This window comes from Canis lupus, chromosome 20, assembly GCF_003254725.2.
Source record: "Canis lupus dingo isolate Sandy chromosome 20, ASM325472v2, whole genome shotgun sequence".
NCBI classification, from domain to species: domain Eukaryota; kingdom Metazoa; phylum Chordata; class Mammalia; order Carnivora; family Canidae; genus Canis; species Canis lupus.
In genome coordinates, this window is record NC_064262.1 from 1,759,891 (window position 1) to 1,766,702 (window position 6,812).

General features: G+C 53.4%; 1 long non-coding RNA gene across 1 annotated transcript; it reads left to right on the forward strand.

The window, feature by feature from the left end:
* The first annotated feature begins 250 nt into the window (after positions 1–250).
* LOC118351670 (uncharacterized) lies at positions 251–6,031 on the forward strand. Its single transcript, XR_004807457.2, has 2 exons — positions 251–494; positions 5,543–6,031. It is a non-coding gene; the product is annotated as an uncharacterized LOC118351670 (long non-coding RNA).
* The last annotated feature ends 781 nt before the right edge of the window (positions 6,032–6,812 follow it).

Below are 6,812 nucleotides of genomic sequence, written 5' to 3' on the forward strand. Positions count from 1 at the left end.
GAGATGGTGAAGAATCCTCGGCAGGAAGGGCCCTCGAGGTGCTGGCAGGGGTATACTCGCGTCCCTTGGCCTCACCCCAGAGTCTGAGGGGCTTCCATTCCCACGCGGCGCCGCGGGCACTCCAAAATGTGTGTGTGTTAGAATTAAGTCAAAGGGCGCACCAGGTGTGCCCGGCTCCCTGCCTCTCATCCAGTCCCTGGGCAACTCTGGGGACTTGGCTGGGGAAGAGGGAAATCCAGGTAAGCCTGGATGCTTTCATGAAGACTGTGGACAGCGGGAGGGTTGCTCAGAGGCTGTTTCCAGGAGATGCCAGCCAGAGTCATTGGGAGCAGGAGGCTGAGGCTGTGCCCACCTCCACTGGGAAGGAGGGCTCTGGCCACCTCTCTAGAAGATAGAACAAGCAGAGACATGACGCTAGGAACAGCTCCCGCGACCTCTGGGCCACGAGGACACGGGACCCCGCTTGAGTCAAAGGCGCAGACAACAGACATGAGGTAGGCAGAGCCACTTGGAGCCCCAGGGTGGAGAGTATGAGGTGCAAAACCGATGGAGTGGGAGAGACCGAGAGCCCCCGAGAAATGGGGGCGGGGACCTAAAGGACCGGCAGGGAGAGGAGAGGGGAACCGGGTCTGCGGTCTGTGCGGGCCGGGCTGGGGCGGCCCTGCCGAGCCCCCGCCTGCCCGCCGCTCCCCAGCCTTTGTCCTGGGGCTGGAGCGCGTTCCCGCGGGCCGGGAGCGCCCCCTGCCGTCCCCCGAGGGCCCGACGCAGGAGCGCGCTCAAGGCCCGAACCCTGGGCCCCGCCACACCTGCGTGCGCTCGCTGTGCACGGGGAAACTGAGGCCCAGACAGAGGACAGGAGGGGACCTCAGCCAGCCGACGCTGCGCCACTACCGAAAATGGAAGCCTCTGGTGTGGGGCTTCTTGTGCTGATGCTGCCGCCCGCGCAGGGCACAGCCCGTGGCCCTGCCCCCACCACCCACACCCAGCTCTCCTTTGTGGGACTCAGATGGCCACGCGGACAGCAAGCACCACGGTGGGTCAGCCGAGCTGCCAGGGACTGCCACGCCGTGTGCCCTGGCGAGGGGACACTGCTCCCAGCCACCGAGCCCCTCCCGGAAGAGCTCACACCTAGTTTTGCCCAGTTTTCAGATTTTTCCCCCAAAAAAGCTGGAAAATTTGGATTTTGATGGGAATGTACACAATTCAATAGCTTTTCAAAACAGGGTAAGGAAGAAAAAATGTGTTTGACCGGCAAGCCACCCACTGGCACTCCCCTCCCCGCTAGAGTGTCCTAAAGTGCTCTTTCTCAGATCTGAGCCACCCCTCCGACCAGGTCTTCTGTGGGTGCATCCTTAAGAGTTTTCTTCACTTAAATACGGTTATTGAAAAAGGAAACCCTGTATGTGTATTACAATTAGAAACCCAGTATCCTGCCTGCTGTAACTGCCTGGTAACCTTAGAAGTGAAATAGGACCATTAGAGCTAAAAGTTTGGTCCTGTTCCATTTCATATTACCACATTTGGTGGACAACTTCACCTGCAAACTGCTGATGTGTCACCTCTGACCTCAGGATGGGTGGGAATGGACTCAAAACAGGGCTCTTTCTAGGACCCTAGTGGTGGCCTCCAGGACTCTGGGAACCTAGAGAGGCTACTTTACCTGTTTCACTGTCACTGTCCATTCTCAGAGCCACGAAAATGGAAGCCTGGCGCGGGGGGTGGGGGGTGGGGGGTGGGGGACAGTGCCTGCCCTCAGAAATAAAGTACAGAAGGCAGCAGAGCTAGCCTGAGAGGAAGTGGGGAGACTGCACAGAGACAGTGCTTCACACTTGGATCCAACTAGAACCTTCCTGGTGACTCCGACCATGGAGGCTGATGATTGTATTCCTTCCTTGCTGCTGCTTGTAATGATCAGCTGTGAAGCTCCCATCTCTGGGAAACGCCAGCCAGGGAGTAGCAGGAAGCAGAGGGGAGCAGGGAGCTAGGGCCCATCCTGACAGTGCTGCAGGAGGACAAGTAAATGGCTGGTGTGTGGACCAGGAGGGAGGAGGTAGATTGGGACATTCAGGGGAGAGGGGAGGGAAGGTCTAGGGTGCTGTGCCTCGAAGGCAGCTCTCCACAAGTTTCAGGTCCCTAGCCAGCAAAGTGGCTTCTTTACACTTGTCATTCCCCTGCTTCAAACCTTCCAGGAGCGCCCGCACCCTAGGACTAAGCCCAAACTGCCTGCTTAGGAGGCCCCACAGTGACTGTCCACTCTCTGGCCCCCTGACCTTTGTGCTCCCCACCCCCACCCCAACCCCACTGGTCTGCTCTCATGGAGAACAGGCTACAGATGGATCTTGAGAAGATGAGTAGGAGTTAGCCGTGTGAATCAGACTGGGCGAAGGGAACAGGCTGCACCAAGGCGTGGAGGTGTGAAACAGCATGTCGTGTTCCGGAACTCAGTGATGCCCGAGGATCGGGGTGGAAACCGGGAGGTGGACTGCCGGTGGGTGAGAAGGGAAAAGCGGCCAGTGGCACCCTGGTCAGTACAGCCATAGAATATTAGGCAACCTATGAAAAAATTTAATTAACTCTCCACCAATAGACTTAAAGGGATTTCTATACAGTATTGTTGAATAAGAAAAGCAATTTGAAGATAAGTATGTATAATATGATCCCATTTTTATAAAACAATGGCCAAAATGCTCTGTGAGCACATACATAGAGCTCTATATGTCTGTATAGGATTTTATTAACACAAAAGAAAAATACAGAAGGCTACCTACTGGGTTGTTGACATGGGCTTTCTTCTGGAAAACCTATTGTGGGGGAAGGAGAATCAAGAAAAAAAAAAGGATATAAAAAATCCAGACTGCCTTTCAAAAGATGTATGACCATAATTATGATACATGTCCCCATCATCCACCCGTCACCAAAACTGGACATGTGGGGATGGTCTCAGCCCATCCCCGCTTCTCACCCCACATGTCTGCTCCTGTCTGGATGAGAGGGACACCTCCCCAACCACCCCCCACCCAACCCCTTGAAACACACACACTATATTTATTTTTAGGGTCTCCCACCCAGCCCATTCTCCACACAGCCAACCCTTTGATGATGGTCCCAACTGCACTGAGAGTGAAACCTAGCCCCCAGCATGGCTTCCAACCTCCTACTCCGCTGGCTTTGCCACCTCTGCAAACCCAGACCTCACTGCTCCCCCACCCACTGCCAAGTAGCGCATGCTCCCAGCCACTGTATTTCCCTCAACTTAACCTTTACACCAGTCAGCACAAACTTCATTGCTATTTGCTATATCCCAGCCATAGTTCTGAGCACTCAGCATTTATTAAAAGCATTTAATCCTCACAACAACCCTATAAAAGGGTATATTTTTTTGTATTATATTTTGTAGGATGGAAAACTAAAACACAGAAAGGTAAGTAATTTGCCTAAGGTTGCACAACTAGTTAGTGGTGGAAATGGTCCTCGAGCCCAAGCTCTGGAACCACTGCACCCTTTCTTATGCCTTTGAATATGTCATTCCTTCTGTGTGGAACCCTCTTTAGTTTCTGCCCTCACTTGGCTAAAAACTGGTCACCACTAGAGCTCAATTGAGATATTACTTCCCCCAAGAAGCCTTCTCTGACCCCCCAAATCTGGGCTAGACATTCTTTTGACATTCTCCCCCATAACCCAGTCATTCCTCAATCATAGCACATCTCATGCTGTTCTCGGATTGCTGAACATCCTTACCAGCCTAGGAGTTCCTAGGAGTCAGTGGCCACCGTTTACTCCTTTGAGGATAGGTCCCAAGTACCTAGCACAAACAAAGCTCATGTTAGGAACCCAATGTGTGCTGTATTTTAAAAAGTGACTATTAGTACTTCAGATAGGCTAGAATTTGCTTGCTTCGCGTTTGGGGGCGGGGAGGGGGGGCAGGAAGGGAAGGGTTGGGGAAGTCCCTTTCAGCACCAAGGAGAGCTCCTGGCCAGCCTCCCGCTGCTGCTTGGACAAAGGTCCCTGGGTTTGCTTCTTTGTTCTCTGAGGGCTCTGGGCTCTGACCTGGCCAGGACTCTCCAGGCAGAAACATTAGTTCATTTGCCTGAGTGGGGAACACCTCAGGGCAGAAGGGGGAGAGGAAGAATCTGAGGGCTAGAATTAGCCAGCCCCTTGGGCAGAGCTGCATCCCCACCCCAGGGTCCTACCATCAATCACACTGCACCTCACTTTTTAGCCAGCACAAAGTTTAAAAAAGTAGTTAGAGAGCCTGTTGGAAGCAGCGCCAAATCTATGTGTTTTCTGGAAGTATTGAACTAGAAAGAAATGAAAACATCAAAATACTCTTTGTACCAAGCTCGAATTGAGCCCTGCCTCATTCGGTCCATGTCTCGGGCCTGACTAGAATGATGAAGCGATGGAGGGGAGAGTGGGTTGAAAAGGAACAAGGCTCAGCGGGGGACCTCCGACTGCCATTCGCAGACCGCAGGGCGGCAAGCTCAGAAGGAGTCCCTGCTCCGGGAGAGCAGAGGAACAAGATTGACAGGTGAGGAGATAGAGGGGGAGGGGGCCGCTCCTGGAAGAGGCTGAGACACAAAGCAATGCTGGCAGACTGGGGAGAGCCTGGCAGAGGAGTAGAGAGACAAGCCAGAGCCATCAGTGCTCCAAGAAAGATGTGCAAGAGCTCCCCAGGCAGCCATAGGGCCCCAAGGCAGAAAGGACAGGGTGTGTGTAGCAAGAGATGTGAATAGTGTATTGGCAGGAATCAGAGGACACCACCAGTTAGAAACACAGCCAGACAAAATCTCTGAGGTTTTCGAGTGTCACTTACAGTATGGTTGGAGGATCCCCAGCCTTGGAAAAGAACCTGGTCTTAGATGACCGATAGGCCTTTGTTACTCCGTGTTCAAAAGCACATTTTGGGACCAAATCCTGTAGCTAGAGTTGCTCAGTTGTACATGAGGCTACCACAAGGCTGAGGCCCCCACCACCAGACATCCATTGTGTGTGTGGGGAGGTGTGGGGGATGGGGGGTGGCCGTGATGCCTGTGGCCAAAAGAATGAAGAGAAACCAGGTTCTTATTGTCCGTTCCACAGCCAGGCTTTGTCAGCCCTGGTCCTGTGGAGCTGGAGGCAGCCACTCCTCCAGGGCCAAGGATTTGGGAAATGGGGGTGCCCCAGCTGGTCTCAGCTAAAACCTGCAGAAGTGCTGCATCCAGGAGGAGAGGAAATGAGTCATATCTCAAAGGCCATGGAGAGAGGAGATGCCTGGCTCATTTTGTTTTTACACAGCATTGGCTGAGCAGTTTCTCTGTGTGCCCATTACACACGTCAGCAGCCTGAATGCTCTCGGCAGCCTGAACGCTCTCAACAGCCATCAGAGGTGAGCATGGCTGTTTTATAGCTTTTTTGCCCCAGAGTTCAGAGAGGCAAAGCCAGTTGCCCAAGGCCACCAGCAAATTACCTCGGGAGCTGGGACTCTTACATGAGTGAGCCAGATACAAAGGGAGCAGAGGGCTCTCCACCCACATTCCAGACTCTCCTTTGTCCCCTTCTCCAGCTCCTTGCCTTTGAGGACTGGTTTCCTGCTTGACCGTGAGAGCTGCCACCACTGTGAATCAGGCGCACCTACGTTCTTTCTCCGTGGGACTGGCTTCTGGGTATTTGGCCATACGATCTGCTGGGAAAGGGGAGGATCCAGTCCCTCCTGGTCCGAATGAGCCAGACACCAACATGGAGAAAGTGACAGGCCGGCTCCAGGCATAATCCCCACCTGCAGCATTTCCAGCCCCAAATCCTCTTCTTGCCTCAGTTATCACCTCACTCGGTACCACCCCTCCTGGCCCTGACTGATGACCTGCTCTGGACCCACTTTTCTGCCAAATGCTCTGCCTCTGCTGAGCATTTCAGGGATCCAGCCTCTGGCCCCACACATCATCATCTTAGAAGCAAATGCTTCCTTGGACCCACTCTGTGCTAGATGTTCTTGCAAGACTATTTGTCTCATGTTATGTCTCATGCCTATTTGTTCATTTAATCCTGAAACTACCCTGTGTCTATTTGTTCATTTAATCCTGACCGCTACCCCACATTACAGGTGAGGAAACTGAGGCGGGAAGCAGGCACCATACTTGTGGGTGGCTAGACCCAGGTAGCATGCCCCCAAGCTCTGTGCTCTTAATACCCTGCTGTCTTTCGGTGACAGGTGAGCGTGTGATTCTGGATGTTCAAGGTAGCCATCCACCTGGATGGCTGGGGGCTGTGCACTGGGGTCCCCCTCTCCTGCATGAAGCCTGCTCTTGTGCAACTGGGAGGCAAGGTGCAGGCAGGCTTGGCGGAGGACCGGAGGACCACTCGCTCTGGCACCGGCCCCGCCGCGGCAGCAGGCGGGCTTACACAATGAAAGCTAATTCCTCGGTTGTAATGACTGGGAGAACTGCTGGCTTCTGACTCCTCGCATAATTACCATGAGACCTCCGTAGAGTAATTCACCAGATAATTACATGGTAGCGGGTGGGGGGTGGGATTCTTCTCTGGAAGGTAAAAAGGTAGCATTTAATTTCGAGGGGGATGCCTAATCCTATAATTACTCGGTAAAGTCCCGTATTCCCGCCAACTCGATTCCCTAGGGCCAGCCTGACCTGCAGAACCAAATCAAGCAGGAGCTCTTCCCAAGATGGAAATTTGAGGAGGGGGCAGGGGGTGGATGGGGTCTCCCAGAGCTTCTTTACATGTGAATTCTCCTTGGAGCCTCAAAGTACAACAGGAGAAATAGGCAGGGCAGGAAACAGGAAGTATTTTAATATGCTGAAGATGAAACAGCCACACAG